The following is a 21,000-nucleotide window of genomic DNA, read 5'->3' on the forward strand; positions in this document are numbered from 1 at the left end:
TGGTTTAAGCAGTCCTGCCGGTCTCTGGTGCTCAGCCTTCACTCGTTTGCAAGTATCACAACAGGCGACGTGGTTGGCTATGTCCACTTTCATATCTTTGCACCAAAACCTTTCCTTCAAATCTTGGTGCATCCTGAGTAAATAGAGTACTTCAAGTCGTAGGCTTCCTTTAGGATGGACTCTTGTATAGCTTGATCCTTGGGTACACAAATCGTGTCCTTCAGACAAACAGTGCCTTTGTCATCCATTCGGTAGTCAGTTGCCTTGCCTCTTTTCATCTGCTGTCGAAGGGTTTCAATTTCTGAACATCGGGCTTGTGCTTGTTTGATTCAATCTTCCGGGTCCTAGGTGAGTTATAGTTCACATAGCTGTCCATGATCAACGATTTCCAGCTTAAGTTTCTCCATCTCTTCACATAGGTCAGGTTGCTCTTCTTTCACCATCAAATTGTTGCAATAGGCTTTCCTGCTCAGAGCATCGGCCACTATGTTGGCTTTTCCGGGGTGGTAGTGAATCTCGAACTCGTAATCCTTGATTAGCTCCATCCATCTCCTTTGCCTCATGTTCAGCTTGGACTGTGTGAAAAAGTACTTCAAGCTCTTGTGGTTCGTGTAGATCTCACACTTGTTGCTAATCAAGTAGTATCTCCAAATTTTGAGAGTATGCACTACAGCTACCAATTCCAGATCGTGTGTCGGATAGTTCTCCTCATGCTCCTTTTAACTTTCTAGATGCATAGGCCACGACCTTTCCTTCTTGCATTAACACACATCCCAATCCTTGCTTGGAAGCATCACAGTACACCACAAAGTCCTTCTTGAGTATGCACTACAGCTACCAATTCCAGATCGTGTATCGGATAGTTCTCCTCATGCTCCTTTTAACTTTCTAGATGCATAGGCCACGACCTTTCCTTCTTGCATTAACACACATCCCAATCCTTGCTTGGAAGCATCACAGTACACCACAAAGTCCTTCTTGATATTAGGTAGGGTCAGCACTGGGTGGTGGTAAGTCTCGACTTAAGTTCTTGAAAGCTATTTTCACAACCTTCTGACCATATAAACTTCACATTGTTCTTCAGCAGCTCGGTCATGGGCTTGGCAATATTGGAAAAGTTCTCAATAAACCTCCGGTTTGCCAAACCAAGAAAGCTCCTGATCTTTGTCATGTTGCGAGATTGCTCCCACTCTATAACTGCCTCAATCTTAGTAGGGTCCACGGCTACTCCCTTTGCTAACAACACGTGCCCTAGGAAGGCAACTTCCTCCATCCAAAACTCACACTTGCCGAACTTAGCGTAAAGCTGGTGTTGGCATAACCTCTCTAGCATGATCCGAAGGTGCTCCTCGAGCTCTTCTGCTATATAAGAGTAGATCAGAATGTCATCAATGAACACCACCACAAACTTGTCCAACTCCTCCATAAAGAATTATTCATCATGTTCATGAAGTAAGCTGGTACGTTGGTCAAGCTGAAAGAAACCATTGTGAACTCAAACAACCATACCGGGTGGTGAAGACGGTCTTGGATATGTCACTTTCTCGAATCTTCATCTGGTGGTAACCCGACCTCAAGTCAATCTTGGAGAAGTAAATAGCTTTTTTGAGCTAGTCAAGCAGATCATCAATCCGTGGCAACGGGTACTTATTCTTGATGGTCATGGAGTTGAGTGTTCGGTAATCCACACACATTCTCATCGACCCATATTTCTTTCTCACAAACAGAACGGGCGAACCCTAGGGTGAAGCACTCGGTCGAATGAACCCTTGTTCTAGCAACTTCTTCAACTGCTTCTTGAGTACATCCAGCTCGTCGGCCGACATCCAGTACGACCTCTGTGCTACCGGTCCTGCGCCAGGCATAAGCTCAATCACAAACTCCACATCCCGGTCTGGGGGTAGTTCTGTCAGCTCTTCTGGAAACACATATGGAAACTAACTCACCACGGGTACCTCTTCATGGTTTTGGGGTTCAAGTAGCATAACATAGGGGCTATCTTGGGATATAACGGCTCAAACTGTACTTGAACTCCACTTGGGTGTTCCAACCTGACAAAACGGGGGTTACACGAGACCGGTCCTTTGTGCTTAGCCAACCAATCCATTCCCAAAATCACAGCAATGCCTAAGGACTTCAGTACTGTTAGATCTGCTTGGAACTATTGCTTCTCAATTACCAGTGGAACAGTCTTGCACTCTAGGGTGCTCCTTACCTCTCCTAGGGGAGAACTAGTTATAATAGGCCTTGGTCGAGGCATAATGGGGAGAGACCATTCTTCCACAAACTTGCTTGAAACATAAGAAAATTTGGCACCAGTATCAAACAAAACTATAGCTTTGACTGAATCAACAAGGAACTCACCAAGAGCAACATTTGGGGTTGTTGCAGCGTCCTTGGCGGTCAGGTGGTTTAGGCATCCTTGGGTAGGTGGCGGTGCGGTCCTTGCTGGGTTCCTCTGCTGGGGTCCTCCTGGTGCTGGTGTCTTAGATGGTGTCTCGTATAGGTTGATGCGGTTCTATCCTCCTTCCTGAGCCTTCTGCGGACACTTGAATGGTTTGTGCTCGGGCTGATGAAACATGTAGCAGACAATCGACTTTGCACCCTCAGGAGCAGCAGGCTGCTGGGGTCTCAGCTTCCAAGTCCTAGAACTTCCACTTCCTCCACTGGTGTTTCTGTATTGCTGCGGCTGAGAAGGGTAGCTGCGAGATTTCTACTGCTAGAACTGTGGCGGTCCTATCCTCGACCTCTGAGATGGCCCTGAGCGTCCAAATTGGTCCTAGCACTTCCTCTTGTGCCCTCGGACCTCCTCGTACTCTAGTCTCGACTTCTCCACTTGAAGTGCCTTACCCACTAGAGCGTGCAGAGTAGGACAGTCGTGAGCGGACAAGTGAATCTCTATGCCCCAGTGAAGCCCTTTCCGAAACCAATACATCTTCTTCTTTTCTGTGTTGGAGTCGCTCGGTGCATACCTCATCAGTTCCTGAAACTTGTTGGCGTACTCCTGGACTTTCAAGTTTCCCATCTTCAAGTTGCAAAACTCATCTGCCTTCCAATCCATGACTACCTCAGGGATATGGTGTTCGTGAAACGCTATAGCAAACTCATCCCAAGTGATGTGCATTGGGTCTACGTGAGAGTCACGGAAGCTATCCCACCAGGCACGTGCTGTCCCAATCAGCTGGTGGGTGGCCAGTGCCACACACTCTTCGTCCATACAATCTGTCAAGTCCAGTTTCTTCTCGATCTCCCTCAGCCAGTCATCTGCGTCCAGTGGGTTGTCAGAGTTGTCGAACGTGGATGGATGGAGCTTGATGAATCCTTCAACTTTCCTCTGCAAAGACTCAACTGGAGGGTTCCTACGGTGTCCTCCCTGCTAGTTGTACTAGAGCAAAGCAATGGTCTGCATCATTATGTTTGAACTACCATCACCTCTGCTTCGTTAGGTGGCGGGGTACCTATTGGTCTCCTGCATGGGCGTTCACGTTCTGCTCCTGCTCCTCCTGACCCTGAACTTCTCCTTCAACGCAAGTTGCGTCTCCCTATACCTCCATCTCTAGGACACGACCACCACATCCTCCACGGTGACCTCCATGAAGTCCGCCTCGTGGAACGTGACCTCCACGGTGACCATGACCTCTACCAGGGTTAGGCCCATCTTTGTTGGTCGCCTCCTCAAAATGGTGCAGCAACCGTCCCAACCTCCTCAAATCCGACATCTGTTCCAAATGAGATCATGATCAGTGATTACTCTTAAGAAACTAGATAGAGGGTTAATGAATATTTAAAGAAATATAAAGCTAAAATACACAAACAATTTCACACGGATAATAAGAAGCATAAGAACCATAAAATCCATGAAACTCCATATCACTCATGCAAGGGCACCATACAAAAGAGGTGTATCTCGAGCTCTACAATAGAAACCTTCAAGACTACATGAGGATCATCATACTACTACATCGAGAATCATGGGGTGGTAGTCTCCAATGCTAAAACATCATGGTGAGTTTAACTCAAACCTAGCACTAGATCAAATTAGAAGTGGCCACTCAGTCGGAGCACGGCAAGTCATCGTCGTCCAGGTCTCCATCCCCAGGGTGGTACTCGGGAGTAGGGCCTCTCCACCGACCCGACTCGTTGTCTGAGTACACTGGTAGCTCAAGTGGGTCTCCTCCGTATAGCTGGGAGAGCGTAGTAAGGGCCCTGGTCATCTCCTCGGTAGTGACCCTAGCTGGTGGGTGTATCACCTGTGTGTACAGTCTAGACAGTGGCAACTCGAAGCTCTCCAAACGAGGCTCCCTCCTGTACTCAACCAACCCACGCACTCAACTCCTCCAACTCCATCCTCCTACAGTCTGAACACTCCCACACAAGTTGTAGCCTCTCTACCAAGTCCCTATCACGGTAGCAACGTGATCCAAGGTGGACCAGTTTGTAGTAGTTCCTCTATAGACGGTGGTGGAGCTGCTCAATGACTCCATTCTTGGTGATCAGTGCAGCATCCAAGGTATCCACCAGCTCTTCCTTCTCCTTGAGCAAAGCGTTCTTCTCATCCATCATCTTGTCCCTAGCCTTCAGTGCCTCCTCCATCCGAACAACTCTCACCTCCAGCGTGGCTATCCTCAACGAGTCCCTCTCGTTGCAGGGGTCCGGTGCAACGTCTGTCTCGTGCTGCAGTCGCTGGTTCGTCCGGTTCAGGTTAGTCAAGTAGCGCTCAAGTCCTAGTATCATGCCCTCAAGTATAGCGTTGGCTCTGATGCAGTTGTCCTAACCCTTGCGAAGTACCTCCACCTCTCTATCGTTCCAGAACAGTGCCAAGTCCTGAGTGTTGATACAACGGGAAGCCACATGAAACTTCTCGTTGGGCTCAGCGTAGGCGTCCTCGTAGTACTCTTCGGTTGTCATCTGTAAAACATTGTTAAGGGTCGTTAGTAAGTCCTATAAGTCAAAGAAAATAAGGTAATAGTAGTTCAAGAAATTGTATAACAATCAAGGAGTATATACTCATTTCAAGGATAGTTAGGCTTCCTAGACTAACGTCCATTGCTAGGGATCATCCTACGATCAAGTATGACTCTGATACCAGCTGAAACGGACTCAAATTCCTATTTCTGAGAATTCAAATCTACACACCTCGGTGATAGTCCCAGGAAGGCTATCATATGCGAACTCCTGTCTCAGATAGTACAAATCCATACCAACACAGAAATATAAAGCAATAACATAGTACGAATATCATAAACAACATGAGTAATGAGTACATCCCATCAACACATGTTGGTACAAGTCCATCAGGACTGAATCAAGAAAGGTAAAACATCTACACAGTGGAAACATAAGCTATGGCGAACTCCATCTCCAGAGGCGACTCGAGCGAAGAACCATCCCAAGTCTCCACATCGGGCGGCTCGGGTCCTAGGGTTCGGGGGTGCGAGCGAGGGTAAATGGGGCAATTCCCCCCGGCCAAAGGTCGTAGAAGGGGTCACAGGTGCGCGCGGGGCTGCGGTAGTGCGGCCCAGCACGGCGTGCCCATCCCTTCCATGAACGCACGCGCCGAACACATGAGTGTACGGGCGGGAGGAAGAAGAAAGGGAAACAGGGGTGCGGCTGACAGGCGGAGCCGGGGTGTCAGCGAGAAAGAGAGAGAGAGAGAGAGGGAGACCGAGGCATGAGTGGCACACGGGCTGGGCTGGCTGGTTTCTAGGCTGTGCGGGCACGCGCGGCGGTTGGCGGCCAAGCCAGCTGGCTGGCCGGAGCGGGGGCGGCATTATCAAGCCAGGCTGAAGGGTTTAGTGGGTCAGGCCGATGGGCTGCGGCTAGCCTGGTTTTGTAAGTTAGGGTCGATAAGTTTTGTTTATTTTTAGATTTAGATTTAGATTTATAATTAGTTTGAATATTGAATTAGATTCAAAATTCAAACACACACTCAAACATGAGATCGAAATAGAAATCCAAAAAGATCCAAATCAATCCACACAAGTTTTAAAATGGAATCCTTGGGATGAGGAGAGAATTTTACTATCATTTTCAAACAAGCACACAATTCAAACAAAAGTTTTAAATTTTTGCAAATTTCACTCAAATAAATATTACAAATTTTTGGAATATTACACAGATTCACTCACAATAAAACTTAGATCTAGTTCTTTAATGCATCGTGATTACATCTACAAGTGATCCTAGATCCTTAGAACAAACGTTTTATCTATCTTGTTTACATTCATACTCTCTATCTACTTTAATCTAAGTCACTAGTTTTTTTATTAGATCATCTTATCATATACAAAGAACCTTCAGTTACATCGATTAGTGCTTAGTTAAGCGTGCAAATCCACTTGTTTCACGGTTTGATAAACCTTGGGGGATTACTCTAAGGGAAGAGCAACAATTGATCTGTATACTTGTGGTCCATAAATTGACGTGTTAACTACCGTCAACGATCTTTTTTGGCGTCGTTGCCGGGGAACAAGTCAGTTTCCTATGTTTAACTTTGTATTAATTTTTGTTAACACCTAACATCTAAATTTTTCTCTAGAAAAGAAAACCTTTGTTTTTATTTTTGGTGTCTAGATGGCTCTGATCAACCACTACAAGGAGGAAGGAGAAAAGTTGCTAATGGACTATGCAATTCCATTAACCGATCAATTCAACATGCAAAAATTTGACTCAGTGCTTGCAGCCAAGGAGTACATTTTGGATAAAGGAATAATTGACATGGCTGGAAGCAATCCTTTCCAAGGAGTGAAGACTGATAATTCATATAGACATATTGAGCGATTCACGATGCTATGCAACATACTACAACAAGAAGGAATTATGCCAACTTGGTTCGAGTGGAATCTATTCCCGTTTTCATTTGCAGGTGAAGCGAGATAATGGTATGCAGATATTTATTTCAACATGAAGGGGAATTGGGTGATACTAATGACAAAGTTTTATGGGAGATTTTTCTCTATTAGCAAACATCAAAACCTTCTGATGGAAGTTGTTGACACCGCATTTTGACACATATTTTGAATCGGCTTCTTACTCATCCCAAAGAACTCTTTTGGAGTTGGACATTCTTTGGAACCATTCTTTCCAGCCAACAGTCTCGTTCGGCCAAGATCTAAATGCGCCCGTCCACTGATCCAGATCCATGGGTGATTGCTTGAAAGGAATTCTATGGGTTTCCAAATTGATGAAGTTGGTTGGATCTGGGTTTCTCATAGGGCCGAGGCCGATGAGACCAGGTGCGTCTAAGAAAGGGATAGTAATCCGCTGCCTAATTGCCTAAGGAAGATAAAAAAAGGGGAAAACTAAGAATAGATCTAAAAGATGCATGAGCAGTAAAAAGTAAAAGGTAAAGCTTTAGACGTTTACCTTTGGGATGAACCTCATGGTCGCTGATGGAGCCGCCATTGGAGAAAATAAGGCGGGGTGAAGATGAGAGAAAGATCACCGAAAGGATGCGACCGGGAGGCGAAAGGATGATGGAATGTGATGGAAGATGATTCGCCAGGGGAACGGAAATTTCTAAGCTCGTGGAGAAGAAGCAGCGGAGAATGCTTGTATTTAAGGACGGTTCGAGAGAAAGGGTAAAGGCGGGATTTTTACCGTGCTGTCTACATGAATTTCGGAGGGGCAGTTGTCTCAGGCGCCCAGTTCGAAAAGATTGCAATCATCAGGTAAAAGACTGCAAAATAGAAGGGAGTCTTTGTTGTGCTTGTCTCGGAGAGAAGGTTAATATTAAAAAGAATTTCGAAGCAAAAGTTATGTTTTACTCCAAAACTGGGGGCATGTGTTGATGCCGGATTTTGACACATATTTTGAATCGGCATCAAGGAAGAAAAAGATTGGCCGACGCGGCAAGCTAAAAGCTACAGTTGGGAATCGGCCGATTGAAGCTATAGTGTTTCGGCCGATTGGTAAAAGGAGTTAGCAAGGATTGGCCGATTGGGAGCTGGAGCGGCTTGGCTAGTATAGGCCTAAAATGAGCCGAAGAGAAGATTAGCTAAAGAAGAAGGTTGGCCCGTGGGATATGATAACCAACTCTGATACGAGTTGTGTTTGTAAATATTTATTATTATTTAAACTTAGAGATAGGTCCTAGTCGGTTAGAAAATCAGTTGTAACAGTCTATAAATAGTCACCTCTAGAGGTTTGTAAAGAACACATCAATCAATACAACAAATCTACTTTTTCCTCGCACTTTACTTTCAAGTCGGCGACTTCGCCAAAAACCTTTTCTTTTCACGAGTTTGTACGGGTTGGCAGGGCTGCATCGACATGATCTCCGGCCGATTTGTAAGTTCCACTTATTGAGTAATATCTAAGCTTTAACTTCGGGCGCATCGCTGTTGTTTCATTTAGATTTATTCACCAGTTATCGATATTAACTAGAATTATAGGTTTTATCTATTGCTCTAGTTTTATCACTAGTTATCCAGCTTGAGATTCGAACTGTCGGCTTCATTACTGTTATTCTTATTTATTGTCATATAACCGATTAGATATGTTTCAAGTGTTGCAATTGTAGCATTATTTAAATTGCTCTAGTAGTTTCTTTACAATCTCTACGTGATCATCGGCTACTCTATAGCCAGTCATCTCTACAGTAAATTAGCCGATTCGCTGATACGCTTTTCGAGACAGATCGGAACTTTAGCTAATCGAAACTCCTAGAATTTAATACTTTTCTTTCCTTGTCAATCAACAGGTCAGATTGACTAGCACGCCGCGTGAAACGCACCAGGGCAATAACCCGAACAAGAGTTAAGCAGATTCTCCGGGTCGTGTGTCCGACGCTGAGGGTCATCGGTCGATTTTCAGCACCAACAGAAGTGATCATGTTTGTGCAAGGAGAAAATGAAGGAGTAGATCAAGCTTGGAATATATTCAACAGACTAATCAAACAAGGACCTAAGTTAGGATTTTCAGGTGATGTGTTGTTGCATACATTTTATTTTGTACTAACCAAAAAATGCTAGGAATTTGTTCAAATGTGTGGAGGAGGAGATCTTATGGAAAAGACACTCAGGGAGGTTGTTCAACTTCTATAGAAAATCAGCTGAGGAGCAGCTGTAAACAGAGAATGGGATAACTATTAATCTGGGGCACGAGAGCAAGGAAATCAAGGACATATACTTGCTCGAATCTTTAGAAAAGAACTCCAGAAGGATGAGAAGGAAGACCCAACGGTGCAAAAAGAAGAAGAACCAGCACATATAAAGGAGGAACTTACCTAGTGCATCAAAGATGACAAACCAGAAACATCAGAAGCTCGAAGCTTGATGAATGCAAAATCCCTGCGGGAGTTTGAACAAATGGATTGGATTCCTATCGATTTCAGCAAGATATTTGATAAACATAGGCCATATCCAAATCAAAAGGGGTCAACCAGCGCCATAGAGATGGATTTTCCACTAGAGAGACACACTGGGTATGTGCTTCACAAGGAAACAGCTTGAGAAATCATTCAAAAACTTTTCAGCTAAGAAGAAGTAGACCCAGAATACATTGCTGAAGTAAAGAGAGTCATCGGAGTAAAACCTGAAGCATCACCTTTCGCCAGCCTAGCGCAGATATACGCAATTGGGATCAATCAAGACGAGGGAGCGCATTTGCCTACACCGCATATCAACTACATGATCAATGGGAAGATTATCGACAAAACACTCTATGATATTGGAGCACATGTAAGTGTCATGTCTTCGAAACTTTATGATAAACTTTTCAGTAAGACTTTGCAACTTGCTCCAACACCAATTAAATTGATCACGCGAGATGGTAGAACAACTAAACCTTTGGGTGTGCTTAGAGATCTAAAAGTTGATATCTCAAATAAATATATACAAACTTATTTCTTTGTTATTGATGCTTGTCATGATAAACATGATGATATAATCCTTGGTAGACCTTTTATTAAATTGGTAAATGATGTGCTTGATGCGGGAGAAGGCAAAGTAACAATTAATCTTGATGGTACCAAATATACTTACGATTTTTTGCCTACATCTCGAAAAATTTTGCATCTATCTCCTGATAACGAGGAGGTAGAAAGTGTATACTTTGCTGAAAATTTCAGAGACCCTTTATTAAGAGCAATAGAAAATAATGAGGATGACCAAGATAACGAATTGAAAGAAGCAATAGAAGCATTGTCACCTCAATATGGAACTCTGGAGGAAGGAAAATTCGAAGATATTGGAGAATTGATGCAACAAGAACCAGAAGCACCAAATGTTGAGCAGAAGCTGTAACCCAAGGATTAAAATATGAATCTTTGGGGAATAACAAGACGTATCCAGTCATTGTTAGCGACGAGTTAAGCAAAGAAGAAACTAAGAAGTTGCTGAATTTAATAAGAAGACACCAAAAAGTGATTGGGTACACAATCAAAAACTTAAAAGGAATTAGTCCACCCTTCTAGACTCATCGGATACAATTAGAAAATCAACATAAGCTAGTTGTGGAGGGCTAGAGAAGACTAAGCCACGCTATGCGCGATGTAGTAAAGAAGGAGGTGATCAAATTGGTTAATGCTAAGATTATTTATCCAGTACCACATAGTGAATGGGTGAGCCCAGTGCATTGCATACCAAAGAAAGGAGGACTTACTGTCGTGACAAATGAGAAGAATGAGTTGATCGTGATAGGGTGGAGGATATGTATCGACTACCTGCAAGCCTCTCCTCCTCCTCCTCTCCCTCTCTGTATCGCATGCAGTCAACCAATGTCGGACCAACGCGCACGCCGGCGGAGCTGGTATCGCGGCCCACGAGGATGAAGCTGATGGCGGTGGGCGGTGACAACATGTGCCGGGAGAGGAGGTCGCAGAGGCCGGCTAGGGTCCCCGTCTTGCAGAGCTCCACACGGCGCTCGGCGAACTAATGGCGGGTGGGCAGGGGCAGCAGCGCGGAGGGGGCTGGGACGGGGATGGGGAGGAGAGCGGCGGCGCCGCGAGGGCCGGCTGGTGGGCGGGGACAGTGGCACGGCGGAGGCCGGCGGGGTTTACTGGTGCGGCGCCAAAAAGCGGCGCCGCGGGAGTCGGGTCGGATGGAGAGGAGGAAGACGTCGCATGTGGCGGGGCCCGGCATGGATGAGGTGGGGGAGTTTCCAAGGGAGGGGTAGCCTGGTCTTTTACCAGTTTTTAGCTGGTTTAGCTGGGTTTAATTAGCTAGAGAATTTTAGCTACAGCTAAAATTTAGCTGGTCCTTTATGCCCTAGCTGCTAAATTTAGCCAGCTAAATTTTAGTGGTAGACATAATACATTTAAATATATCTAAATATAAAGCAAAAGTGGTGTACCCTCAACGCCTCAAATGTAACCCTCCAATAGCTCCAAGCGCATGTCGAGCGCATGTTGGCCTGGCAGGAGTGCAAGACCATTATTTCGTCAAGCTTTCTCAAAAAACAAGCAATAACGACTCCATTTTACTGTTTCTGTTGTACACACAACGTTTGACCACCATATGCATGCTGAGAAGTAATTTTGCAAGATTGCAAGGTCTAAGCGCAAGTTACCGTTGACAACTAATGCCAGTATTCGCCAGGCGGTCAGATTTAGGCCCTCTTTAGCAGCGCTTGTGCAACAGCTCTGCCGACAGCTTCAGCTGAGCCCTGCCAAAGGGCTATTTGCAAACCGACCGAAACCCCGCTAAGCCGTTTTGCAAAATCAACTAGGCTGCTGAAGCCGAAAATAATGGCTCCCCGCAGCTCTCGCTCCATCCTCGCACGTAGCCCTGTTAATTAGGTTGTATCGCACGTGCCGTTACCAAACTGCCATCAAGTTGGGTAGAGATCACACCCGAAATTGCCACCCTGAATCGTATCTCTCCTACCTGGAGGTTTGCTCGGTTGCGCCGCCCCTTCCTCGCTGGCGCAGGTGCCGTCTGTCATCATCGACGGCTGCTGGAGGTGGCATGAGAGTGTTGCCCGGCATCCATGCCTCGGCCGCGGCCATGGCCGTCTAGACTGACGGGGGAGCAGCGCGGGAGCAATGCAGTGCAGCAGGGATGAAGCAGGCCTACGGGGGAGCACCCGGCGAGACCAGAGCAAGGTGGCGCGGCAGAGCAGAGGAGGAAGGATAGAAAGAGAGCGGCGTTGACCAGCTAAAGGAGATAAGGATAAGGCTAGATAAATAAAAGATGAGTTAAAAAATTAAAGAAAAAAGTTGTCGGTGTAAGTAAGAAAGGGTTAATCCGTAAATCCTTTCGTTAATAATCTATTGAGTAACCAATTTTATTTCATATAAAATTACATTAAAAAATATAAAATTCATATCTATAACAAAGTCAAACATGTAAAGGACATATTGGACAATTGACCTCTCATAGCCATTTCTTAAAAATAGCAGAAACCGTTTTGCCAAACGCTTTCCAACAGTGTTTCTGCATCATCAAAGAAGCTACTCTAATAGAGAAGCCACAAGCAGAGCTGTTTTAACTACAGACAGAACCGTACCAAACATAGATGTGCAGACGACACTTTAACATTTTGATTCTCTCTGAGACACACCCTTCGTCCTAAAGAAATGTTACGTTAATCTAGCTTTGTCTCAAGTTGTACCATATAAAAATACTAATATTAGTTTATGATATCTAATAATTATCATTAGACTTATCATACAATAATTTCTATAGTACACATATTTAGCAGCATTTTTTTCTATGAATTTGGTCGTACTTGATATACCTTGATTTAGAATAAAACTGAGATGATATATTCAGAGGAAGTACATAAATGTATCAATCAATTCAATCAATGGTGTACGCAATCTTACTGTGCTCAGCATGACCAAACAAAACGGTTCAACGGCATGGGGCTCGAAACGAAGTCAAATGTACCCTCAAATGTAGTACCCTCTCACGCAAGGAGTATTGCCTTGCAGGAACGCCGTGCCGACGTCTCCCTCTCCGCCCGAAGTGCCTGCACCCGCCTATAAATACCACACCAGATCGCATTCCCAAGCACCACCGGCCTGCTACACACACCTCACCCTGCGCCCGCACTTGCGACTCGTTGAGCGAAAGGAGGAGACCGTGCGCACGGTGCCGAGAGCCATGGCGAAGGCGGTCGCGGTACTGGCGGCGGCGCTGCTGCTGGTGGCGGCGATGGGCTCCGGCGGGGCGTCGGCGCAGGACTGCGACTCGTCGAGGCTGGCGGACTGCGCGCCCGCGTTCCTGTTTGGGGTTACGCCCTCCCAGTCGTGCTGCGACAAGCTGCGCTTGGAGGAGCAGAGGGGTTGCCTCTGCGTGTACGCGCACGATCCGCAGTACAGCGGCTTCCTCAACAGCACCAAAGCCCGCGACGCGCTCGCCTACTGCCAGGTCGCCTACCCAAGCTGCTAGGCGCCGCGCCGTGGGCGTGCGTGCTGTGCGATTTGCCTCGCATCTATATACTACTACTACGTACGTATGGCTTTCTGTGCGTGATGTGACGTGTGGATTTGAATAAATGGTGTGAACCAGTTGATCGTCGTGGAGTGCGTACCATATAGCCGATTGATGCATGTCGATCGGTCTTATTGTATTTACGCCAGATCAGATGGAGATTACTACAGAATAATGATGAACTACTATATATGTATTGAGTTATTTCGCACGTTTCCCTAGTGTCACCTACGCGCAACCTCGTCTTCCTGGCCAAAGATTACAATTTCATTTACCAAGCAACGTCTTCCTTGCTAAAGATCAGCTAGCGTTACCCTACCCATAACCACGAGCAGCTGTAACTTCTTTTTTAAAAAGCCAGTGCAGCACAAGGGTTTACCGCGGTACAGCGCAACATGCCGAGATGCAGAGAGACAGTGACACTGTCTCGATGTTCCAATCTTGTTTAGAACCGCTGTCTCACGTGAAGATGTTCTTCTTTCGCCGGGGACGTTCGTGTGCCACGGCGACGGCGTGTTAGTAGTAGCGCCAGTGGCCGCGCCGCTGCAAAGCATATTCAAGATTTCGTTCAAGACCAAACAGAATCATGTCCATGAGCTATTCATTAGGATTAAGAACTGGAACTACCCTGGTTCTCGTTCTCTATTCACAAGCTTCGGAAAACTAGAAACTGTTGGAGCAGGAAAAAAGAGCGACCGAAGGGCCACCATGGAGCCACACCACTCAATGTCTGCATCTTTATCAAAGTTTGAAAGATGGCTAACCGCAACTGTCGCGGAATTGTTCATGTCCGTGTTGACGTTGATTCACGAAGCCTCACACACTTGAGCACGTTGTATGCAATCACCGGTCAGAGAATCCAATCAAGGATTGGAACCTCCCGCCATGGTATAGATCCGTGGAACGCTCGCTAAGGGGACCCTATCAGGACATATATGCGCACAAACGGTTTGTTCTAGGCTTGGCAGGCCAGCTAGGACGTCCTCTAACACCGTTTGAGATGAGAGAAGAACAGCGTTAGGGTTTGAAAAAGTTAGGGCAGAGGAAAAACGAAAAAAGACAAAAAAAAATTGTATTTGATCGATTGTGGATCACCTTATGCAATCGGCGTTGACCTCTCTTTAATAGAGGTGGCGTGGTATTTGCGCCAAATCTAATATTAGAAGTAAACCGAATATATTCCTGAAGATCCGATAGGCATATATCTCTTAATTAACAAGCAAACTAATCCCTCAACTTGATCTTCAATTCAGTCGCGCCGACCCTAAATCCAGCATTAACGCCGGTTTTGGTGGTTGTTAGAAAAAGGTCAGCGGTGATAGGAACCCCACCACTGCCGGACCAGCTAGTGATATGTATTAAAAAAAATAAAAAAATCCCCCCTGACCGAACCGCTGGATCCGGCCGGCCGCACCCGCCACCGTCCCCTCGAGCACCAGAGCTCCGGCTGCACAGCCGGCGCTTCAACCGAGAGAGGGAGAGAGGGTAGGAAAGCAGCATACTCACCGAACCACTGTGATCACTGTCGTCGCTGCGTTGCCGCCCACCTGCCCGTCGCATCCAGCTCCTTCCTCACCCGCCGCTGCCCGCGTCAGGTCAGAAACGTCACTTTCCAAGGCATGCACACGTAAAAAATAGTCGTGACCCATGCGGAGAAGCCTACCTTCTTTCTTACGCGCGTACAACCACTCATCGGAATAATCATATGCTCACCACATTCATCAATAACCAAATTAGGCAATTAATTATTCGGCCATACTAATCATCTCCGAGCCGAATTAAACAAACCCATTGACTAATGGGACAGCTGACCACCATTTCCATGTAGTACGACTCCAAGCAGCATGCAACCATCAATTAAAATGGCAATATATCATTTTCTAATCACCACGCGTAAGGTCAAAAACGTTGCTTTCCAATGCATGCACATATGCAAAAATACTCGTAACCCATGCAGATGCAGAGAAGAGCCAGCGCACGAGCGAGGAGTTGGCGGGGGACGGCGGGCTTCTGATGCGCTGGTTCCTAGCGTGGCGCATAGCGGCTAGGCAGCAGCGGTGACGAGGCAGCAAGATAGCAGCAGCGCTAGGAGACGGAGGAAGCTACACGGCATTCGTTAGAAAGTCAGGATAAGGATGGTTGGTCAAGGAGGAACGGATAAAAGAAGAGAGCATTTGTACGCATTCATGGTCAACGCAGGAGAAATTGCGAGGGGGAAGCTGATTGCAGGGGCCATATGTACTGACATGGTCAGTTTTGAAGTATTGGAGGCTCCTCAAAAATTCTTCCCAAAATTATATATAGGAGTAGCTTTCATCAATTTTATCAAAAAATGCCACGATGCATAGGAGCAGCTTCCCAATATTTCTTCCAAGAGTCTCCAATATTTCTTCCCAATATCAGTTTTAAAATGCCACAATGATCCAAGAGTCTCCAAAAAATTTCTTCCCCAAAATTATATATTGGAGGCTCTACTAAAAATTTATTTCCCCAAAATCATATCGCACGGCAGATCCCTAATAATAAATTTTCTAATATTTAAAACTGCCCACATCAGCATGTAGATTCCTCTCATTCTCCTTTCTTCTTCGTCTACCATAAACAAGCTAGCGAGCAGGTCTCCACCCGCCGGCCAAATCCGCCACCTCCTCCCTTCTCCGGCCACGTTTGTCAGGTCGTCTCCACTGTACAGGAGCGACCCGTTCCTACAGAGGAGCTCCTCAATTTTATCAAAAATGCCACAATGTATAGGAGCAGCTTTCATCAGCGTGGGATCCGCTTGTAAATAAAAAACCAGCTTCTACCTGAGAACCGTTCTTCTTCTTCCACGGTTCCACCAGCGTGCGTCCCCTGTTTCTCCTTGTCTCTTGATATTTCCAATCCTGCCCCATGCTTGCTTCCGAATTCCCAATCTAGTGCAAACTGAAAAGCTCCCAATTGACAGGTGTGAAGTCCACGATGTTGGATTTGGAGGAGAGCCGGCACTGAGGCATCCGCACTTCTTCCTGTGGGCTTATCCCATGTGCCGTGTGGTCGTCAGATCCGGAGAGCTCGAGCTTGGCCGCGTTGTCTGGAAATTCCTCCTCGCCCGCTGCACCGGAAATTCCGAGGAGGAGGTGATTGGGAAAGGATAGGTCCTGCATACATGTATGTATGTGAGGGCGATGGAGCTATTTTTATCGTCCGCGTATTTTTACCATTTTTATGGGAAGTATGGAAGCTGTTGGAGGTAAGCCTTTTTTTCTTTTAGAATAATTTTAAGAAACTTTTAGAGTTGCTCACCGCGCAAAAAAAATCATCTGCATGTCTCTGGAAATCACAGACATACTCATCGGAATAATCCTGCACTAAACATCACATTCAATAACCAAATTAGGCAATTAATTATTCGGCCATACTAATCATCTGAGCCGAATTAAACAAACCCATTTACTAATTATCCGGCTAAAAACAAGCCAAACATCTTGATTTTCAAGATTATACCATCATTAGCTAAATTGAACTCAAAATCTGACCAAATATATTACTTAATCACATTACCGTGTTTATAAGCTATTGAAGGTGTCAAATTTGGCCATCCAGTACTGCTTGACAACAGCGACGAGCCGAGAGTCCGAGACGAGGCCCGCCGCGCGCTCGCGCTGCTAGGCGCCACCGTGCCATGTTCCCTTCCAGGTGGTGTGGTATGGAGTTGTATTTGTGCCTTACTAGATTCGTGCTGTGCGTTTCTACGGGCATAAAAATTGATATCACTTTAATATAACTGTCCAATTAAATCTAAGAAGATACATGCTATTCAAATAAAATTCAGAAATAATAGGTAATATACATGTGCATTGTATTGAGCAAAGGGCCAACGATTGAGGCTTTATTTTAACCTATTTAATAGATAATATTTCAAAATAAATCAAATCGAAAAGGTACCAAGTCATCGTGATAATTTGCTCGCACCCTTCTCAATGTGGGCTGTGAAAAAACCACCACGAGCACCACCTCTGGACGCTCCACCTCTGGACGCTCCGTTGCCTCAATCACATGCACGAGTTCCGGCATTTTTAGTTGTGCGTATGGACATGTTTAGTGAATTGCGCGAGGACTTGGATGGATATTGAACCTTTTTATTAAAATGTAATGACACGTTATTTTGGCTACCTAGGGGCAAGCTTTGTATTCCTTTAAGGACCTACATACATACTTGCAGAACCTCTCTTTTTGTCATAATATAGATGGGTAGTCAAAATCAAATTAGTGTTATCACCAAATAACACACAAGTACACCATACATCCGGGCTTTGGCACTGTATTCACGATAAGTGCAATTGCACCCTTGATCTGTAGTTCTATACTTAACTATGCTTTTGTTAGTTGATAGATATCTGAGAAATATAACATACAGAAGGATGCATTTATCTGTTTTCTGATATACTACTGGTGACTGAATCCGCATGTTTTATCACTTAGAATGAAATGCAGAGGGGATGGAGTTCCAGCATCAAGATTCAGAGATTTCAACATCGACAGTCTGAACTTATGATGGAAAACGTCACCAACTAGTAACAATTAGCTTCATTACATCTACTTAGTTTAGCATGAAGTTTGCAATTCCATGGGTACTGCTGCTTGGAGCAACGTGGTTTGGTATTTCAGTACAGATGACATACCATATGGATTCATAAAACCATCTTAAGGATCACATCTATCATACCCATGAGAGAAAAGGCTGGACAAGAGGAAATTCAATTCTCTGGGTTAACATGTGCTGTGAATCAAAACATTTTTTTTTATCCTACAGTGATGGTCAGGATATCTATCCTCTGAAATAGCACATCTATCTCCTGGATATATACACCGAGTGATGAAATAACCAGATTTTGACAGTAATTTGAATGATGAAGTGAACGAAACATGTTCCGTATCTTCATCTGATCCGATCAGTGCTCAAAGCTGAGCTGCTACCACCCCACCATCTGCCATAGCTGCTGCAAACTTCGCCAAGTGCCATCATGCAAACCGAAGCTTTTGAACATGTTAACAATAGTTTCTTATCACAAAGCCAGACTACTGAACAATGACCCAATGTTCCTAGTTGAATGCACTCTTGCATACTGAGCATACAATTTCTACAGTTGTTGAAATAATAAGGCATCTATTGATGGAAAATAATTCCCCATCTCTTATGAGCATTCTATCGAACACCTGGTAAGCTTGAATTCATCCATGTTGACAGTATTTTTACGAATAGAGCAAGCAGATGAGAGGAGGTAGGAGCATTGTTGACAAACTGCGACATTCAAGAAGAAATTGTGTGCAACAAACGTGAAGCATTTGAAATAATCCGTATGCAAATAGGGAGGATGGAAAAGGTACCTCAAGGATGCTCACGCTTGAAGGACTCAAGGAGCAAATGAAGATGCAGCTCTGGGCAGATTGTAGGGTATCGCCAGTCGCCCCATTGCCTGGGAAGATTGCAGGGCAGACAAGGAGAACAAAGAGGGCCGGGGGGTACTGCTTCACAGGATGAGGCCAAGCAATAGCTGTGCTGGCCACGCAAGACGCAATGCTCGGAGTCGACGGACTCGTGCCGATGAATTCGTCGACGAAGTTACAAGCATGCCACGACGCCCCCGTCAAAACCAAATCCATGTCGTCCTCCACTCCTCGGGTGCCTTCCTCGATCTCACGCATCGCCGTCCTCATTGCCCCTATGATGCCCCCGTCCGCCACGAACGATGCCGGCGGTGGTGCAGAGGAGCGTGGTGGACCTTATCCTTGGCATCCTTTTTTCTACATCTGGGCTTGCAGAGTGCGGCGTGGGTGGGGCGGCGGCGGCACAACAGGGAACGGGAAAAACGGATCACTCGACGTAGGGTGGAGAAGAGTAGATGAAGAGTAGTGTGGACTGTGGAGCTTACGTCGGGGGCACACGCCGCGGAGAGCATCTGCCCGGCCGACCGTAGCTCAGCCCCATCGCGGCTGTTGGGAACGCCGCCCGTTCTCCCTCGTCAGAAGGCGCAGCGCCCCCATCCCCCACGTACGGTGGTGCAGCTGCGCCAGGACCTTCCCTCGATCGTGGCACCGCCCATTCCCATGCAGCTCCCTGGCGGCGAGCTTGGCGCGAATGCGGCGGCACCCGAAGGCGGAGTCCCAGGCGTCCTCACACCAGGATGGCCGCCCTGGCACCGGCGCCGCTCCCTCGCGCTGCAGCTGCCACAGGCCCACAGCTCGGGCGCCGCCCATGTCGCCTTCGAGCCGCCGTGGAGGAGCCGCATGACGCTGGATGGAGCTGCCCGACCGCCGCCGTGCTGCCTCCAGGCCGCTGTGGAGGAGCCACGCGGCGCGGGGCGAGCTGCTCGCCCGAGCGGAGCCAGTCCCCGTCGCGCCCGTGTGTGGCGTTCGCCGTGGCCGCCGTCCTTGCACCTCCCGCTGGAGGACAGACCGCACGGCTGCCTTGCGCCGTCTCGGCAGGGAGGAGGCGATGAGGATGGGGATTGGGGAGGCGGCGGTGGCGGCTCGAGAAAAAAAAAGAACGTGAAAGAAGGTCTCGTGGGGAGGGGAGGGTGGAGGCGGGAAAACGGGAGGCGCGGGGTGGGGTGGAGCGGACGACGTAGGGTTCACGGTGGACCCTAAAACGATGTACGAACTACGAAGTTTTGTCCCCTTCTCTCTTTTTTTTTAGTTGCAAAGAGATAGTGATATAGAGTTGTACAGTTGACACGGCACGAAGCGGACGCGGTTGCTGTGCTGGGCTTGGGCTGCCATGTGCGTGGGCGACGCGAAAGGGGCCGTTCTGCCCGGCCTTCCTTTCTAGCTCGGCTTCGAGGCCCATGCTGATAGCAGAATAGTGTACAAAAGTAGCCCACTGTGGGTCCACTGTACAATCAAGCTTGGGAATTTGTCTACAAAAATCGCTGCATCGCCGTCTTCAGTTCCAGGCTTTCAGCAGCAACACGTACGTGTATACACTACAGACCCAGCCAAGATTAAGCCCTTCAGGAACCTGGATAGGCAGGGCCTTCAGTTTCAGGAGATCAAACTGCCACACCACTTTCTTCTGATCTTCTCGCGTTCTCTTTCGTCACAGCACACGCGCTCTAGAGATGGTAGGTGAAGGCAAATATGGCTAGAGAAATTGTAGAATAATTATGGAGGTGCATAGCACGTACATATATATAAGCAGAGGTCCTAGGGTTAGGAGGAATCCTTGCCTATCCTACAAGAAAACATGGCGCCTGTCAAGGGGGCGGCGGCACATGGGCCTAGCTGGGCTTAAGCCTGATTACATATTCTAACATGCCCCGCAGTCTAATCATCGGTGCCACAAACGTTTAGATTGGACCTAAACTCTATGAATACAGTAGAAGGCAACCCCTTGGTGAAGATGTCAGTGTATTGGGAGGATCCCATAGCGACGCGCTCCCGAAAAAAATGAAGATCAATCTCAATATATTTGGTGTGCTGATGCTCAACCGGGTTGGAGGATAGGTAGCCCGCGCTGATGTTGTCACAATACACCAAGAAGGCGCGATGATAAAGGGCATGGAGCTCCTGAAGAAGCTGATGCAGCCAAGTGGCTTCGGCGACAGCATTAGCCACAGCGCGGTACTCTGCTTCGGCACTGGACCTG

The sequence above is a fragment of the Setaria italica genome, chromosome IX (genome assembly GCF_000263155.2).
Source record: "Setaria italica strain Yugu1 chromosome IX, Setaria_italica_v2.0, whole genome shotgun sequence".
Taxonomy (NCBI): domain Eukaryota; kingdom Viridiplantae; phylum Streptophyta; class Magnoliopsida; order Poales; family Poaceae; genus Setaria; species Setaria italica.